General features: G+C 42.9%; 1 protein-coding gene across 7 annotated transcripts in view; it reads right to left on the bottom strand.

Annotated features, from left to right (window-relative positions):
- The window catches only part of SPO11 (SPO11 initiator of meiotic double strand breaks), a 101,545-nt gene extending 86,748 nt beyond the window's left edge, over positions 1-14,797 (bottom strand). For 2 of the 7 annotated variants that reach the window (XM_075176489.1, XM_075176492.1), the window contains exon 1: positions 9,993-10,040. The gene's annotated coding sequence lies outside the window, so the exon portion shown is untranslated. Of the gene's footprint in view, positions 1-9,992; positions 10,043-12,671; positions 12,711-14,011; positions 14,083-14,717 lie in introns of those variants that run through there. The other 5 variants (XM_075176491.1, XM_075176493.1, XM_075176495.1 and 2 more) reach the window with 5 other exon arrangements.
- Between the last annotated feature and the right edge of the window lie 5,637 nt (positions 14,798-20,434).

Raw genomic sequence — 20,434 nt, 5'->3', positions numbered from 1 at the left:
CATCTCTAAGATAGAGCTATCAGTTACATTCAATAGGATGCTGTTTGGTCATTCACAAAGCCTCTATCAGTGAGTAGTGAGGGGGAAACAGCGGTCGAGACAACAGTCCTAATTCTTGGAAAGGCGGGACAGCCCTCTTAAATCAGTACTGTCTCTCCTAGATCAGGACCGTTGAGAGGTATGCGGTTGCATTTTCAGAAAAATTAGTTCAAACCATAAAATGTCTGCCTACCGTTACGTCCCGGACCTTCCAGTTTACTTACCAGGGTTTGACAAGCTCCACTCATTTGCTCAGGTGGCTCTGTGAGCTTCCTTCTTCTCCACCACCGCAATTTAAGAAACCTTCGCTCTCCTAGATCTTGCCTACCTGCCCTCTATTTACCTCCACACTATATAAGGCACCGGTGACTGCAACAAGGTGCCAGTTTATGAAATCTTTTGCCGCTAATTCCCAACACTTGTTCCAGTGTGTCCCTGGTATATCTTCTGTTCCAGTGTGTTCCTGGTTATTCCATCTGTTCCAGTGTGTTACTGGCCATTTCATCTGTTCCAGTGTGTTCCTGGCCATTCCATCAGGTCCAGTGTGTTCCTGGCAATTCCATCTGGTTCAGAGTGTTTCTGGTAATTCCATCTGTACTGCTAGATTCCTTGTACCTGCAGCCATTCGCTGTATTCCTGGTGTTTTCAGCAACCCATTTTATACCTGGTATATATCTGGTACCTGTACAGAGAGCAGCAACCTGCGTGGGGATAGCAGAAAAGCCCTGCTATCGTATATTAAGTTATGCACCTTCAGAAATGGTAGTGTCAGACCAGAATGACTGTTCAAAGCCGAAATTCCCGTGTGTCGCTGTCACCTGAACTGGGAGTATGTAATATAGTAAACTGCAAAAATACAGAGCCAAAACAATTTTTATATTTTTTAATATATCAAGGGTTTTAACAAGGTACAGGAGGGAAACATTCTTCAAAGGAAAATAAGTATTAGAACAGGAGGACATGCACTGAAACTGGAGTACGTTCAGAGGAAATTTAAGGAATAACTACTGCACAGAAAGGGTAGTGGATAAATGAAATAGCCTACCATCAGAGGTGGTTGAGGCAAATACAGTACAGCAATTTAAACATGCTTGGTATAAACATGAAGATATCCTTTCAAAGAATAAAGGATCAAATAGGGTTTAAGGTTACCATAGCTTAAAATTTGGCAGAATAGATGGGCCAAGTGGTTCTTATCTGCTGTCAAATTCAATGTTTCCATCTGTTCCAGTGTGTTCCTGATAATGCCACCTGTTCCAGAGTGTTCCTGGTAATTCTATCTGTCCTGCTACATTCCTGGTATCTGCAGCCATTCACTGTATTCCTGGTGCGCTTCAGCAACTCGTTGTATTCCTGGAATATTCTTACAGTATATACCTCTGATATATAATTTTTACTCCACTTACCTGCGGGTCATATCTGGTACCTGTACAGCGGCAGCGACCTGCATAAAGATAGCAGAAAACTCCGCGCCCGACGTACTCGAAACAGAATAATATCAGTGAAAGATTCTGCGGGGTCACGACCCTAAAAAGATAGCGCAGCGCTTTAGGGATTACTACGCCTCGCTGTATAATTTGCATCTTAGAATAGGTGATCCGGCCCAACTTAAAGCAAACATTAAGAACTATCTTCATTCTTGCCGATTACCTAAACTCACTAGAACTCAAATGGCATCCCTCAATGCAGATATTACATCAGAGGAAGTCTCTGATGCCATCAAAACTTTAAAGCGTCAGTCTGCCCTAGGCCCAGATGGATTTTCTGCAATTTATTACAAGAAATTCTCCCGCCAGCTGGTACCCATGCTTACGGGATTGTTTGGAACGATTTTGGAGGGAGGCAAATTTGATGGAGCCACCACCGGAGCAGGGATTGTAGTGATACCTAAGCCGGACAGAGACCCCACTGAGGCAGGCAATTACAGACCCATATCTCTTCTTAATGTGGATTTAAAGCTTTTTGCTAAAATACTAGCCAATAGATTGGGCCCTGTTCTCCCCTCACTGATCCACCCCGATCAAGTAAGATTTGTTCCGGGAAGACAAGCCTCAGATAACACCAGAAGAGTAATAGATCTAATCCACTGGGCTAATCACACGTCTCTCCCTGCTTTGGTGGTCGCTCTAGATGCTGAGAAAGCTTTTTATAGAGTGGCCTGGCCCTTCATGCAGCAAACCTTGGTGAGCATGGGGATCCAGGGAGCTTTTTGTAAGGGAATATCTGCATTATACCATAACCCCACAGCCTCGGTTCTAGCTAATGGTCTCACTTCCTCTCCCTTTAGTATAAATAATGGCACCCAACAGGGTTGTCCTTTATCCCCCCTACTTTTCGCCCTTGTTATGGAACCTTTGGCAGCCAAGATTAGGAATAACCCGGACATCACAGGCATCCCCACGAGTACTAGGGACCATAAGATAGCATTATATGCTGATGATGTTATACTAACGCTCTCTAGGCCACATATCTCCCTGCCCAACCTTTTTAATGAAATTAAATCATATAGCTCACTCTCAAACTATAAAATAAATGCCGATAAATCGGAAATCTTAGATTTAAACACTCCCCAACACATTATCCAATCGCTTAAGGCCAATTTTAATTTTAGATGGCAGCATAGTAAGATTAAATACTTAGGAGTCTATTTAACTAAAAACTATTTTTCCCAGACTCCTTTACACAATTAGAAATGACCTATCCCAATGGAATAAATTTCACATTTCATGGATTGGCCGTATGGCTTCTGTCAAAATGAATATATTACCCAGGTTATTGTATCTATGGCAAACTCTCCCAATTCAGGTTCCTTTGCATACCCTTAAACATATACAGCAGATTATTTCCAAATTTGTATGGGCAGGACGTAAGCCTAGAGTACGAATGCGTATCCTCTTTAAGCACCAGACCGCTGGAGGACTAGGGCTTTCAAACATATTAAAATATTATCAAGCTACACATATGTCTCAATGTATCCTTTGGCACTCACCTCCTCATTACAGAGTATGGACCCACATTGAATCAGATATACTTCAATTATACTCCCCATACTCCTTGCTTTGGATCTCACCCCAACATAGGACAAGACGCTTAGCCCAACTACCCTCAGCCCGTTTTTCTGTTTCAATCTGGGACCAAGTGACTAGAGCCTATAAGATGTTATCTAAATTTCCGCTTCTTGTCCCGCTCTGGAAGAATAAAAAATTTGAACCAGGCCTAGATCACAGAACGTTCCATCATTGGACCTCACACAATCTACTCTTTGCCTGGGATCTAGCCCCAATGAGGGTGTTCCCTACGTTTTCAGAATTGCAGAAAAGACTAGGATTGCCGCGAATATTTTTTTATCAATACCTGCAGCTTAGGCATTTTTATGGTTCCCTAAGAACTCCTCCCCCTTCAGATCATTGCTCGGCCTTAGAATCTCTATGTCGGTCATCTACCATTACTAGAGGTTTAATATCCACTGTTTACCAGCTGATTAATGGTTTTGGTCAGCTGGATAAAGAGCCGCACGAGTTGGCTTGGGAGCGGGACACTGGGGAGACCCTGACACCAAAAGAATGGTCAAACATTAGAACTAATGTAGCTAAAACATCAATTTCGGTGAGAATAAAGGAAAATTCATGTAAAATTTATTACAGATGGTATTTAGTCCCCTCCCGTCTACATGCTATCTTTCCTGCTTCCAGTGATCGATGTTGGAGGAGTTGCGGACTGCGGGGTACCCTGTTGCACGTTTGGTGGAGTTGCCCTAGACTGCAGTCTTACTGGAAGCAAATTCATAAGCTAATTAAATCTGCGACACAGGTTAAGATGCCCGATTCCCCTCTCTACTCCCTTCTTCCCAGACGGCTCCCTGACGTCACCCGACCCACACAAAAAACTCATTGGACATATACTGAATGCAGCTAAATGTTTGATTGCAGCTCACTGGAAAAATACTGCCACCCCCCCCCCCCTCGCTCTCAACTACCATTAGCAAAATTTGGTCAATTTACAGAATGGAAAGCATTACAGCTGTTCTTAAAGATAAACCAGAAAATTTCCAAAATACATGGTCTCCATGGACGAACCATTTCAATGCTGAACCCCCATTAACAACCGTCTGACACTCACCCGCTCCCATAAACTATGAATATTGGAGGCTTGGAACGTCTTACACTTTTAAATGGTAGTCATAGACAGTTTGATTATACCTCCTTACTGCCAAGTATGTCACTATTTTTCCTCTTCGCCATCTGATACAGGGAATAATGGGTGATAAACTCTTCTTCCCCCCCCTCTTTTTCTTCCCCACATCCCCCTTCCCCCATTGTTTGTCTTCCCCCTACCCCCAAAACAACAAAAATAAGAAAAACAACATATTTGTTTCTTTACAGTAACATGCTAATTTACTATGTACTGTTGTGAGTTTTCTTTAATATGCATTTCTGTTACTTAAAGTGAAATGTTTCACATATATGTTATATGATGTCTCACTTTCACACTTATGTTGTTTTGAAAAACTTTAATAAAAATTTACCTTTCAAAAAAAAAAAAAGATAGCAGAAAAGCCCAAACTCCTCCTTACAGAGATTCCTGGTGAACACCTATTGTATTTTAAATTACGCACCTCCAGTATAGGTAGTGTCAGACCAAACTGACTTTTTAAAGCCGGAGTTCCTGTGTGTCCCTGACACCTGCACTGGAAATAGGTCATTTAGTATACTGCAAAAGTACAGACCCAAAACATTTGTTTCATGTCACATACCTATAATTGCGTTAACAGGAAAGTGCATAGCTTTGTAGGCTAAGATGACAGCTGCTGTTGGAATGAATTTAGAAGATCAGAAGTGCCTGCTTTTGCAATTGAATGGAAACAATTCTATTACATTTTGCTTGGGATTATTTAAATAAATTAGAAGGAGTGGAGAATGCGCTATAAGGGGTTCCTCATTTTATAGACTGGCATACAATGCTAGTGTGGACTTACAATGTATGGCAATGAAAGCGGACATAAAACTGTTGCTGGACAAATTTATATAAAAAAGGACACTGCTTTTCATAGCTCTTTTATGTAGTGCAGGCTCCTGGTAAGGCCTCCTGTAAGATGTAGCCAGAAAAAAAAAATGGAAGAGAAATTTAAAATGTTTTTGGGGTCTTTCTAATTGACCACATTCAAACCCTATTTGTGAGTCCAAAGCAAAGAACACTTAATTCTGACAATATGCTAACTGCTCCAGGCAATGTGTCTCATGGGGAAAGCTCTCAAGTGTTTATAAAACACAACTACGCTCCATTAACGACTTAGCGCTACAACCATCAGCAGATTACTAGGCCCTCAGCTTTCTCTGTTAAAATGATACAAACATGGCGACTAATAGTAGAAAATTGATATATTTCATTCAAGTGTCAGCTATATGTGTAATTAACTAGTAATTGTGTGCTAGTTCTGTGTGAACAACTTTGTTTAACTTATTCCGACTGCATGCAAAACTTTACTGATAGGAACACTTAATGACAACTTTGGACCAATTCATATGCTAACTGCAAATATTACGACTTAGCAAAGAAATACCTCCCAAGATTGACCTGTGTCTGCCCTTCAGATGAAATATTCACATTTACTGTAATGGTTTTACAAGTCTGAGCAGCACCAGTTAAAGAGCAAGAGGGTAGCTAGATACATCTAGCATTGAAATGTAATTTCTGTCTCCATTTGCACCCAGAAAGAAGCCATCTTGTTCGCATATGGTTGGCAGGTATGCACAAGTGGGCATAATGATTTTAAGTGCCAGCAAACTTGGCATTTGCGCACAGATGCATGTAGTGAACATGTTGTAAGTGACTGTAACGGATGCATAGATGGAAAAAGCGAAGTGTAAAATTGGCAAACAAAAATATTCAGGAATCCAGTGTGAATAATCCATATGTGATTTAGGGAAACCTCTATGTAAGCTGCTTATGCTGCTTTAGATTCAGATTGTTCAGGCGCGGGCTCACATCAGATGCGGCCGCCGGTGAAAATGTGGTATATTGCATCCGGGGGGTGACCGGCCGGCCAACCCCACGGCCCTAATAGCGGTCTGACTGAGTGGCCCGGGGGGGCGCTGCCCCCCTGCCTACCCGGGCCAGCCCGCCCCTGAGGTTGTTGCTGGTCAGGGTCTCAGCCAATGCTACTGCGTATGCACAACATTTATGGTTAAAAACTTGGGAGGTATAGTTAAAAAAAAAAAATATTTCCCAGGAAACTGGTAAGGAAAGCACATTTCTTCCTCAAAAAGTTAGAAAAACTCAGTTTCATAGTTGCCATGGATTTATGTCTGGAACTACAGGGATAGTAAAGACTGTATGCTGGAAGTTGTAATAAGTAGCATCCCCAGCCCCGTACCTGTACCATTGTGGTAGTAGAGAAATGCCTATTGGTCAAATGATCACTGAGATGCACCAAGGAGCAAGGAAGACCGGAGATTAAAGAAAGGGTAAAGAAGGGGAAATAGAAATAAACAAGTTTCCAAGCATGGTTGTGTGTTTTTTGTTATATTTCTGCAAATGTTTGCCTTTAGTCTTATAGAACCCTTGCCCATGGTATAGGGGGACATGAGGGTGGCCATGAAGAGGGCTTCTTAGCATTGTGGATGATTGCATTGGTGGAAGTTTGGAGTAATCTTTTGGGGAGGTCTTGCATCTAATAAACCAGCCTTACCCCACCATACCCACAGTGACTTGATTTTGGTCTTTCTGGAATCAAGCTAGCCAACCAAAGCTGGCTACTGCAGTGACTGCTTGTATGAATTATAAGGAGGGCCGCATTGCAATTTAGTAATTATTAATCATATTAACAACATTGAAGCATATCTGGCAGTGTTTAAACCAAAGAATTCATGTGTGGAAAAAACATCTAAAGGAAACATTTCATCCAACTTAAATAAACCTGTAACTGTCAAGTTCATGCAGATATAAAACTAAATATGGAAAAAACAAACATTCAAATGAGTGAGGGGATAACCTGAAGGTCAGAGGGGATAAAACCCCTCGGAAAACAATTAAAGGAAAAATGCAAGTGCTTTACATACCTAAAATTACAAAAGAAAGACTTAAAACGGCTAGAAAAGATGTTGTATGGATGGGCGACTCTAGTTCACTGCAGCAAGTCTATTAAATGTTGGTATAAGTAGGGCTGGGGCAATAGAGAAACATCACGGGTCATTGCTCTGAGGTTTTAGGCCCTTGGATCTGCCATTAAAACATCAGGACTGTTTTAACAAGGACAAGATTCCCAGGAGTTCTAAACTTCTTCTGAGAACTTCAGTTAGACCATTTTATCACGTGCTAAAATGCCTGTCTCCACTGTGAGAAGTCTATTTACATAGTCGTAAAACAAAAATATATAGCCATTTTGAAAAGCATAAAAACACAAGAAAACATTGTGTGTGTGTGTGTGTGTGTGTGTATATATATATATATATATATATATATATATATATAAAACAAACACAATTTCTAGAGACATTTCACAGTCTATAAACCCCACAGAGGGTTCTGTTCAGAGATGCTACAACTTAATTTATAAAGCATTATGAATAACAACAAAAACTGAGAACTCACCAACAAACAGATCATAAGTACTGTTTATCATATATTTACATTGAAAAAATATACAGAGAATTTTATACAAACAACACAAGATAAGTGTTGTGTCTTTGACTATGCATACAGATTAAGGTAAGACACTGAGGGGCATATTCAAGTTAGTCTAGACATCACGGATACGTGCGGCTGCGCGTGTAAAGTTACAATACGGTATCGCAACATCGCGGATTTCCCTTTGCAACCTTATAGGGTGCGCATGGAAATCCGTGATGTTGCGGTAACCTGTTGTCAGTGGGCGCGCGTATCCGCGATGTTTAGACTTAATTGAATATGAATATATTTAGACTTAGTTGAATTGAAAATATGTATTGCATTAAGCATGCGGAACAAGAACAGTAATTTGTCATTATCCATATAGCCAGAAAAGGAACAGATAAAAATAATTACATTTAACACAGAATAAGATAGTTGGCACTGTGCAGATTTGCAAACATAAGGCCTGATTTTCAGTTAGGAGTAAAACAAAGAAAAGGAGCAAATTTGCCCCTTGGCAAACAGATGTTGCCTTGGGGGGGTGTAAATTTTAAACGTAGAGACAAATTTATAGTTGGGATACGGATTGTCATAGACCAACTTTAATTTCAGTGTAAAAATAAAGCTAGCAAGTATTTGTGTGCTACATGAAAAAACAGACAGTATTTCAGTATTTCCCTTGAATGCAAAAAAATAAGTCAATTTATACCCTTTGCATTGTAACATGGTTTGTTCAAATGCAAAGTTGCTCCTTTTCTTTGCTTCTAACTCAAAATCAGGCCCATACAGAATAAGAACAGATACTGAGAATTACATAGAGCACACAGAACAAAAGAAGTTGTACTGTACATTTGTCCTCAAACAGAAATACAACTTTCAGAGAAGAATCTATGAGGCTGATTTATCAAAGATCGAAAAGCTCTATTGTCGGCAAAAACGTTGCCATCCTAGCCATCTAAAACTCTCTGTCTATCTCTGCTGCCTCTCTCTATCTACTCAATCACATTCTGCTGTGTTTTCCCTTTTCAGAGGAGCCCTCAATGAAAGACTTGTTAGGGCTTAGCTGGTGCAACTGTTTACAGAGAGGATCATTAGGAACAGTTTAGCCAGAACAAAAGGCCCCTTGTTTGTATTGTTTGCAGTACTTTGACATATCAACGGGAAAGCTAGGAGTGGATAATGCATTCCTATGGAATCTGTACCATTGTCACAAAAGCTTCCGGATCTTGCCCGCACCCTTTCATCCCCAATAAAAAAAAAGCGTCTGCGCTGTGAAAGAGATATTTGTTCTCATTAACCTCTTCCTCCACTGATGCTCCTAACCAGCTGCCTCACCTCATTCTCTATGTGTGTTCTTAGCTGAATTATACATAATCTCTTGAATGCCCTGACCAACAAAGGGCACCACATCTGAATGACCTGCTGAACTCAGCCATTCTTTATTTTACAAACAGTATAGGGCATGCCTATTTTGCACTGGCATGTAAGGAAGAGCTTTCATTTTGAAGAATGGGATTATTCAAATGAGTTAAAGGGGTGGAGAAGGATTGGCTTTCCCTGCTTTGCAAAAGGGCACAGAGCCTTTTGCTTCCAATTAAAGGTATTGAATTCTCTGGGTCTCATCCCTATACCTTTAATTGGAGTAATTTTGCACCTTATAGTTGCACTTCTGCTGGAAACCCGGTAGGTGCATTTCAACCCATCTAACAAAATTGTTAAAAGAATAAATAATGGGGTGGTCGTAGAACAGCAGGTTGAAATTCATGAGAGGCCTTTATTGTTCTCAGCCTGTGCCTTTTCATACTTATCCACCAACCCACAAACCTAGGAGCAAAATATGATAACAGGGGTGTTTTCAAAGAATGTGAAGTAGGCATGCACCCAGCGCCACCAAGAGAAATTTTGGGCCCCGGGACAGCAACTTCATGGGGTCCCCCTATAGTCGACTAAAAATGTGCTGTTGTGTAAAGGGGTGTGGCCATACCATTGGTTGTGTGGCTGTGTGTCATTGAGGACGTGCCTAGGAGGTGAAAAGTGCAAGGCAAGGAATAATTTTATATATCCTCATTAGAGGATACACTCATGGTGCTACAAGGCTCCCGTAGCCTAGATGACGCAGCCCCGTAGCACTGTCAGTACAGAATATTCACATATGTGCCCAGCAGCTCTTTACCCACACATGTACTCTCTGCCCACATGCTTTAATCACACATGCCCCCTCTGCCCAGCAGCTTTAATAACACATGCCCCTCTATGCCCAGCGGTTATAATAACACATGCCCCTCTTTGCCCAGCGGTTTTAATAGCACATCACTCCTCCCCATCACATCACCTCTTCTTCTTACCTTTTTTTCCACTGCACAGCACACAGGAAACAGGAAGATATCCAGCAAGCCCGCCTGCACTGTGTGCCATGTGACCACTGCAGCCACATGACCTGCTGATGTCACAGTGACAGGGTTCTAGCTACTACCTTATGGAGATGGAGCCAGCCTGTGTGGGCCCTGCATAGGCTGTCACAGTGCATAGTGCTCACTGCGGGGGCATCATTCATAGAATATTGTACTACAGCATGTACCCTCATTACTACAAGCTGTAGTGCAAAATTATATGAATGAATGCCACTGCCACAGACAGCCTATACAGGGACCACATAGACTGCCTGCCCGACACCCCCACACCCCTCCCCCCTAGGGAAACACACAAAAAAAGAAAAAAAAAGCAGAAAAAATATTAAATTAGTAAAAGAACAAAATAAGTTGGTAGACTGCAGTGCAGACCCGAGCCCTGGTAATCAGTACCTGCTCCCTCCCCCTTTCTCTCGGTGCCCCTGCATGTACCTTGAAATGTGCTTGGCAGACAAACTGGAGCACTTGTCCAATGTTTGCGCACATAGACAGCGCTGCTGTAGCACAGATTTGCAGTTCATAAATGACCCTTTCGGTGTGTGTATTGTATTATATTAGAGTTATGACCATTTCAGCTTTAATATGTATGTATCCAACATATGCATGTAAGGTGTTTTCAACAATGTGCATCTATTTACAGAAAGTTTAAGTGCCCATTTGAATTAATGAGAAGTATGATTATATGCATTTCACTCAAATTAGTTTCTGTTAAAACAATCTCTATGAAATGCATATTTGTTCTTCTACGCAATTAAATCCGTCGATACCTATTTGTTTTTCACCAAAACCTCTGAGACTTGAAATCATACTTACCTACTTTCTTCAGCTCCCTTCTGGGAGCCAGCCAGTGGAGGTGGACGTGAGGGGGCGGGGTGGCCGAAATTGCGTCATTTCGGCCCCGTCCCCTGTGACGTCATGACGCAAATCGCGTCATTTGACAGCAGGGAATCGCGGCGTTTGGGATCTAATTCTGCCCACTTCACAAGGAAGTGGGGCACTTCCTAGTGAAGTGGGCAGAATTCGGGAGATTGCCACACTCACCCGGGAGTCCGGGAGACTCTCGCAAAATGCGGGAGTCTCCCGGACATTCCGGGAGAGTTGGCAAGTATGCTTGAAATATCTACATAATATTAACTGAAATCAAACCAACAACAATAAAATGTAAAAATGAACAGACTACTCTCGAAGTATGACGATATTTAAAACCACCTTCAGGTGAAGCAGCTACTTTGTGACGCGAAGTAATGATTCACGAGAATGTAATAGTATAGAGTAACAGAGACTTTTAGTTAGACTGCACTATGACGAATACTGATTGCCTCCAGTGACTTAATATTACAAGCAACATCATCCTCTATGTAATAACCAATATGTTCTCTACGTAACAGCTTGTTTCTGTGTGATGACGTCACTATGCGATGCGGAACACTGAGTCCACCCTCTTGGAGCACTCATGTAGGTGGAGCTTGTCATGTCTGCCTATTGTGCTGAAGCCAGGCGTACTGTCTGTGTCTGACATCAGGTCTGCCAAAGAACATTGTTTTCTTCACTTATTTTATGAAAAATGAGGCCTTAAGCTGAATGCAGATAAACAAATCTGTTTGTCACGAATCAGGCATTCACTTTACAGGGTTAAGTCAGATGACATGCTGCAGCCTATGGATGCAGTGGGGTGGGACTCGGCTGAGTTTATTCTTTCCTCACTGGGCGTGTTTTCTCTTGACTTTAGGAATCATCAACATTCATCATCAACATTTATTTATATAGCACCAGCAGATTCCGTAGCGCTTTACAATCCTGTGGTGACTGCTGTGCTGCTATCAGGCTGAGTCTATATAGAGTTTATTAACAGTTTTATTAATTGTTTTTTTTCTGTCAATCTGCTTAGTGCTTGTTGTCTTTTATTATATTCTTTAGTTATCTCTTGGTTTTTCTTCATTTTTCCTCTCTTTTTACCTCACACTATCTGTGGCTGTTTTCATCCCTCATTCCTGTCACAATTTTCCTCCTGCCCACCATCATGTCCAGTCCTAGGAGAAGTCACCCCTCCAGACAGCAATTAGGGTCCTGCCCCTCCCCCCATCATATTCCCCACAGGGAATGGGGCAATTAGTGATGTGCCTGAAACAGCACAAATAAGCCAGATAGAGTGATGGCTGAGTATGGACTCCAACCAGTTTCCCCCCTCTCCTTCCATACATGCAGGTAGGGGCAGATTCCCCTGGATCTTCCCCCAGCCTATTCTTGAGCAGTGTTGCCAACTCAGAAATGGAAAAAAAGCAACCACTAAGTGAAAAACAAGCCCAAACAATCTTAAAAAGAGCCCAAAAAAGCCAAAAATGTATTATTTTTTATTTATGATACGAATATCAAGATAATATTAATAGTAATGGGATCTGCAGCAGTTTCTGCAGTTACAGTAACTAAAGATGAAGACTCAGGAGTTATAGCTGCACTTTAGGGGGTTTGTTTTCCCTGTACACTACAATATATCCCTAGCTTTACACTATAATTACACACATCATGTTCTGTCTGGTCACATATATACTCTCCATATCTACTGTATACAACACAGACAGGCTCCCCCAAGAGGAGCCAACGCTGAAGTTTACCTACCAACACCTGAGATCACGCCAACATAAGAGACCAGCAGCGTCCTTACACTGACTAAAGCGTTATTATACACAGAGCAATAAAGTTTTTTGAAAAAAAAAAAAAATGTTGTGAAGCCCAAAAACCGCAACCCGCGACCACTAGAAAAACCCTGCAACTCTGAAAAAAAAAAAACAAGCCCAATTCCGCTTGTTATAAGCGGAATTGGCAACTATGTTCATGAGGTACAGTAACCCCCCCCCCCTTCCACATTCAGTCAGTGTCATGAAAGATCTTCCCAGACTGTCGGCAGAGTTACAGAGATGGCAATGTGATGAGGAGCGCCACCTGGTGGCAGGCAGTATGCATGTTAATTATAATTCATGCACACTGCCTCCCATTGATTCTCAACATCATAATGCCATGTATGATAATAGTGGATCCTATTTACATATGCCAGGCCCTTTAGGTCAGCAATATCAGTGTCACCCTCACTATTCAGTAGGTCACCAACATCCCCTGTCAGGTTCTCACACACACTCTATGCTGCTCAGCTCTCGGGAGTGGGGGTGCACCCAGGCCCGGCGCTCCCATTAGGCAAGGTTAGGCACTTGCCTAGGGCGCCGGGTCTTGGAGGGCACCTGGAGGGCGCCACAGAATGGTAAATTACTTTAAAACTGTGCGGCAACCGCTGACCATACCTGTCACGGCCGCCGCACAGCATTCAGATGCACGGGGGAGGGGGGAGAGGCTATTGCTCACCACCGCCGCCTCTCTGCTCTGACGGAGCAGAGAGGCGGCGGTGGTGAGACAAGGTAAGGAAAGACGGGATGAGGGGGGAGGAGGGCGCCGATTTTTGCGGGGGGCGCCGATTTTGTAAAAATGCCTAGGGCGCCATGGACCCTAGCACCGGCCCTGGGTGCACCATAACCTCATCCCTGCCCCCCCCATCCTGTAGAGGAATACCCAGTTACAACAAATAAAAATAGTAATGTGTGTATATTGCATAGTTGCCAACATTGGCAACTTGTGTCCTGGGAGGTAGGTGCAGGGCCGGTGCAAGGTCTGAAGGCGCCCTAGGCAAGGTTTCAGCCTACCGCCACCCCCCCACCCTCTGTGAGGTTGTCACACACAAAAAAAAAAATTGACAATTTTTACATTTTGAAAAACAAAACAATATATAAGTAAGTATGTGTGAACACTTTGTGGCCTGAAATGGGCCAGTATTGTCACACACTCAAGGTGTCTCAGTAACCACCTACAGCACACAAACAATATTTTGATTGGTGAGGGTCTCAGCCCACAGCCAATCAGTGATCACTTTGGTTCAAGAAAGAGTGTAAAATAAAAAGAACAACCCTTACCTTCGCCTGGCTGCAAGGATGCAGTCCAGATGCACTGATGCTTTCAACACTGTCCAAGCTCCACTTCTACCCTTTGGGAAGTAACAGCAGTAATTGATTTAATATTGCTTGTTGACATAATATACATTTTTCTCACGCATAGTTTGCAAATCAAATATAGAGTATGACGTGGCAAATAGTCATTTTTCTATGGTATAAAAGGACTATTTGGCACCTCATGCTCTATATTTGATATGCAAACTATGGTGGAGAAAATGATTATTTTATTGGCACCTCATGCACTATATTTGACTTGCAATTGTCAAATTTAGAACATGCGGTGCCAAATAATAGTCATTTTCCCCCGCATAGCTTGCAAATCAAATATAGAGCATGAGGTGGCAAATAGTCCTTTTATACCATAGAAAAATGATTCTTTGCCACATCATACTCTATATTTGATTGCAAACTTTGCGTGAGAAAAATTACTATTATTTAGCACCTCATGCTCTATATTTGACAATTGAAAATCAAATATAGAGCATGAGGTGCCACTCCACCATAGTTTTACAATCAAATAAAGAACATGAGGTGCCAAATAATAATCCAACCCCCCTATTTTTATTTTTTTTAACTCACCTCTTCCTTATTGGTCTTTGTGCACGCCTTTTTACAAATAAAAAAACAATAATAATGTAAAAATAAAAATAACATTCTATTTACTTACATTTTTTCTCTTGTCAGCAGATGCAGGGGGCTCCTCACACTTCTTCTGTTCTCTCCAAAGGCTGCCAAAACGCTCCTCGGCTTCCACAATCACAGAGGAGGGGGGTGGAGCAGAGTGGTGAATGCTGGGAGGGGAAGGGGCACTGGGAAATAACTTTACTCACACTGTCTGTCAGACAGTGTGAGAACATGGGGGGTGGAGACAGCATTTCTCGGGACCAGGAAGGACTGGAGGCGCCGCCAAAGAGGGCTAATATCACATGATCGTCAGTGATCATGTGTGAGTGCGGCTGGCGGCGCGACCCGTGCGCATCCTTTGGAAAAAAAAAAGCAGACACAGCAGGCGCCATTCCGCCGCTGTCCCAAACACCGCTGACTAGATTAGAAAATCTAGTCAGCGGCGCCCTAGGCAACTGCCTAAGGTTGCCTAATGGGAGCGCCGGGCCTGGGTAGGTGGGTGGGTGGGTGGGGCTCAAAGAATTGTGTTGTTAGCCCCGCCCCCAAAGCAGTCATCACTGTTTCAGCCAATAAAAATAGGTGGCGGGGCCACAAGGATGCACACACAACACCAATGAGCCACGCCCCCTTCGTTTAATTTGCTGAGCCGTGGGAATCGGGAGAATTGCCTGCTCTCCCGGGAGTCCGGGGGACAGACCCGAATTTCGGGAGTCTCCCGGAATGTCAGGGAGAATTAACAAGTATGGTATATTGTGTAGTTACATATAGATATGGGTGTATGTGTGTATGTATGCATATATGTATGTTTGTGTGTATGTATGTGTATATATATATATACATGGCTCATGCAATCAGACACTGCCTCACCTGCAGCACTTTCACATGGTGGCCTCCATCTCACCCACACCTCCAGACCTGAAGGCAGACAAGGAGGTGGGGTTGGACTACTTCTCTCCCCACAGTGCACATACACAGTTCTACCAAATGTCCCATCACTCACGTTCACATCTTTTGAAGTACATGCTATTCGCATTTTTAATCCATTCTCCCTACGTGTTGCGGTGATCTATCGTCCCCCTGGAGCACACCAACAATTTATTGAGGATTTCTCTGCATGGCTCCCTCACTTCTTATCTTCAGACATCCCCACCATCATCATGGGTGACTTCAACATCCCCATTGATAACCCACCTTCCAAAGCTGCTTCCAAACTACTCTCTCTAACATCCTCACTTGACCTCTCCCAGTGGATTGAATCATCTACTCATAAGGATGGCCACTGCCTTGATCTTGTTTTCTCTAGACTATGCTCAGTTTCTAATTTTATTAATACACCCTTCCCCCTCTCGGATCATCACCTTATCAGCTACACTCTCACCCCCACTGCTCTAACCTCTCTACTGTCTAACTCAACCAAGCCTCCTCATACTCGTAGAAATCTTAATTCTATTAATCTTCAACAATTTTTCACGTCTCTCCAACACCTTCTCTCCCCTATCTCTACATTCTCATCCCCTGAGATGGCAGTACCTCATTTTCACCTAACCTTAGCAACGGCCCTTGATCAAGTGGCTCCAGCGACACTTCATACTACACGTCGACTTCGATGTCAACCGTGGCACACCAAAGCAACACGAAATCTTCAAAAACTGTCCCGTAAAGCAGAACGTCACTGGCGTAAATCTCGAAGCTCTAATGACTTCTTCACATATACTTCTGTCTACCACTCCTATCGAAATGCTCTGGACACTGCAAAACAAACATACTTTCAATCTCTTATCTATGCTCAGGCTTCTAACCCCAAACGCCTTTTCAATACATTTAATCATCTTCTCAATCCTCCCACCCCGAACTCTCCATCTACTATCAGTGCTCAGGATCTTGCTTCCTACTTCAAGGACAAGATTGACAAGATCAGACTAGAAATGGTATCCTCTTCCTCAACAAGCCATCAGCTCATTTCCTTCCCACTACCCTCTGACACCCTTTCTTCATTTGACCCCACAAATGAAGAGGAAATTTCTACGCTCTTCTTATCTTCCTACTCTACCTCCTGTCCTCTTGATCCTATTCCCTCGCAAATTGGTAGATGCCTGTCTCCTGTACTCATTTCACCTCTAACTCAAATCTGTAATCTCTCACTCTCTACTGGCATCTTTCCATCACTATACAAGCATGCAGTGATTACTCCTATTCTAAAAAAACAAAACTCCGACCCAAACTCTCTCTCAAATTACCGTCCCATCTCTCAGCTCCCTTGCCCCTCCAAGCTTCTAGAGAGACTTGCCTACACTCGCCTCACACGCTTTCTTTCCGCAAACAACCTGTTGGATTCTCTTCAGTCTGGCTTTCGTTCTCAACACTCCACAGAGACTGCGCTGACCAAGGTTGTTAATGATCTGATCACTGCTAAGACTGAACGCCATTACTCTCTCCTAATTCTCCTTGATCTCTCGGCTGCATTTGACACCGTTGACCACTCTCTTCTCATACAAACGCTGCAATCCCTAGGTCTTCAAGACACAGTTCTATCCTGGTTCTCATCTTACCTCTCTAATCGCTCTTTCACTGTTAATTTCTCTGGAGCCACCTCTGCTCCGCTTCCCCTATCAGTTGGAGTACCACAAGGCTCGGTGCTAGGTCCTCTGCTGTTCTCTATCTATACCGCTTCTCTTGGAAATCTAATAAGTTCCTTTGGCTTTCAGTATCATCTCTATGCGGATGATACCCAAATCTATCTATCCTCTCCTGATATCTCGACATCTGTGTTGTCCCGTGTAACTGACTGTCTTTCTGCCATTTCATCTTGGATGTCCTCTCGTCAACTCAAACTTAATCTTTCTAAAACAGAGTTAATAATATTCCCTCCCGCCAACAAGAGCATACCTGACATTTCTATCTCTGTTGATAACATGACCATAAATCCCACCCCACAAGCTCGCTGCCTAGGTGTAATCCTTGATTCACGCCTATCCTTTGTTCCCCACATTGACTCTATATCTAAATCATGTTACATACATCTAAAGAACATTTCCAGAATCCGCACATATCTCACACAAGACACTGCTAAAACCTTAATTCATGCACTAATCATCTCCCGCATTGACTATTGCAATTCCCTCCTTACTGGTCTTCCCAAAAACAGACTCAAACCCCTAAAATCTATTTTGCATGCTTCGGCAAGACTGATTTTCCTTGCAAATAGCTATTCCTCTGTTGAATCACTCTGTATGTCTCTACACTGGCTGCCTGTCTTCTACCGAATCCAATATAAAATACTTTTACTAGCCTACAAGGCCATCAACAAAGCTGCACCAACATACATCTCCTCTCTTGTCTCAAAATATCTCCCATCTCGGCAACTCCGTTCTGCAAAAGATCTGCGTCTCTCATCCACCCTCATTACATCCTCCCATTCCCGGTTACAGGACTTTTTTCGGGCTGCACCCACTCTATGGAACTCTCTCCCTCGCACAATAAGACTCTCCTCTGTTCTACAAACTTTCAAGCGTTCTCTGAAAACCTACCTATTCAGACAAGCTTATAATATTCCTCAACCACCATCTTAACCTCACTACCTTTAGCCTGTTACACAATTTCACACAAGACAACTACCCCCGGACCAACATTGTTGTGTGACAGGATCATTTAGCTTATGAGTCACCTTACCTTTGCAGTCTGGCTGGGCCAAGATGCAAAATGGATACTTAACCTCATGTGTCAATCTCCCATTGTCCCATAGATTGTAAGCTTGCGAGCAGGGCCTTCTCACCTCTTTGTCTGTTTTACCCAGTTTGTTTATTAGTTTATTACGTTTGTCCCCAATTGTAAAGCGCTACGGAATATGTTGGCGCTATATAAATAAATGATGATGATGATGATGATATATATATATATATGTGTGTGTGTGTGTGTGTTTATGTGGAGGTATTCGTGTGTGTATGTATGTGTACATGTGATATATACGTGTATATATATGTGTGTATACATGCATATTGTGTGTATATATATATATATGTGTATATAGGTATGTATGTGTATAAAAAAACAACAATGTATGTATAGATAATAACGATAAATGTACATAACATTAAAATGGTGCACAGGCACTGATTTTGTCAGCTGCACTTTTCAGGGTAACCTCCCCTCCACCCCCTTGTGGCCAGTAGCACCTCCCCACTTTCCATTCCAAGATGCCCTGTCTGAAGGAGGGTGGCAGCTCAAGGGCACCCCACCTCTGCAGCCCCCTGCCACACAGGCCCTGGTCCACAACCCCACCAAGCCCTGCCAGTTCCTGGGCCCATCCTACCTCAGCATCACCCTTCCCCATCCCTTCACTCATTCTCACCATACCGCATCCCTCAAGCAATGTGGAGAGTGGACCCCTCCACCCCATGTTTTTCGACGTTCGGTACAGCTCTACCCTTATTAGCCATGGTACAGACAGCATATTTGCATGCCCATGCCACACACGACATACCAGGTGGTCAGCAGAATTACGCCCCCCCCCCTTTTTACCCAGTCACCACAGCACAGTTTAAGCTTGGGGGGGTGCTAGTCCTTCCCCCTCATGGTACCCCTCTTCTTTTCTCCACACCCACTTATTGGCTCCACTGTCAAACCCCCCCCCCCCTTTTGAAGGAGGGAGCATGTGTGATGCGGCACTGACATGTTTTTAATTTTAGTATAGAGTATTCCATGGGTACCCAGTGCTTCAAGGGATGTGTCAGAGATGCACTGTGGGTAGTGTGGAGCAATAGTTACAGAACAGCGCTTTTCAGCACAACGTACGAGAGTGAGGAAATTCCCTGGAAGCAGGAATCATGAGGTGCCTCTGATGAGTATAAAACAAAAACAATTAACTTGCACGACATTTCCTATACACAAAACAAGAAGGGCATGTAGTACAGTGACAAGACTTCAGACTCTGCTAGGGTCCACCAAACACATTCACCTCCCTTGTCTGCATAGCAGTAACCCTCATTAAGCCCGCAAGAGCACAGTCTGAGGCGCCAGGTGGTGACATGGATAGAAGGTGGTTAAACTCTTGGGGATGGTTTTTGGTTAGATTTATACGTCCTGCCCCAATGACTGGTGGACCTTTCTTTCTTTTATAATTTCCATCAGCTTACATAGAAAACAGACACCTGCAGGCTAGTGTTGGCTTTGTTATCTCTATAGGAAGCGGAATTTATCTAGGAGGAGGAATTAGTAGGATGTCCATATGACAACCTTTTTCTAGTTCAGTTTGGTGTCCAATTCTGCTTACAGCTGGATTTTAAAGGTAGTAATCTGGTTGTTCTGGATGAGATAAACATGGGATGACGTTTCCTACACCCAAAAATAAAAAAAAAAGGGGGTGGGGGTTACCTTGCTAATGAATTACTTCTACACAGGGACCAACCACACCAGTCAGTATAGGTTTTTCACTCATTTTGGATATATAAACCTTGCGATCATTATTGATTTTGTAGTGGAATAGTACATAGTGACACAGGCATATTCATCATGTTATTTTATCTATTGACAATTGATTTGTACTTTGCTTTATGCATATTTCATATCGAACACTGACATTATTATATTCACAGTGTTCACCCCAGCACCTATTTCCCGGGTGCTCCGCCCTTTTGTTTTTACTTTCCACCTGGCTCTTGGAGCCCAACAAAGTCCTATTATTTTAGAATAAACCATTATTTCTCCTACTAGAACAGGCACTAGGTGAGTACTACAGCCAGCAGTGTGTGTTAGACCACTGAC

This window comes from Mixophyes fleayi, chromosome 6 (assembly GCF_038048845.1).
Source record: "Mixophyes fleayi isolate aMixFle1 chromosome 6, aMixFle1.hap1, whole genome shotgun sequence".
In the NCBI taxonomy this organism is placed as follows: Eukaryota; Metazoa; Chordata; class Amphibia; order Anura; family Limnodynastidae; genus Mixophyes; species Mixophyes fleayi.
The sequence above is the reverse complement of the archived record's forward strand: the minus strand, read 5'-3'. Positions and strand labels throughout refer to the sequence as shown.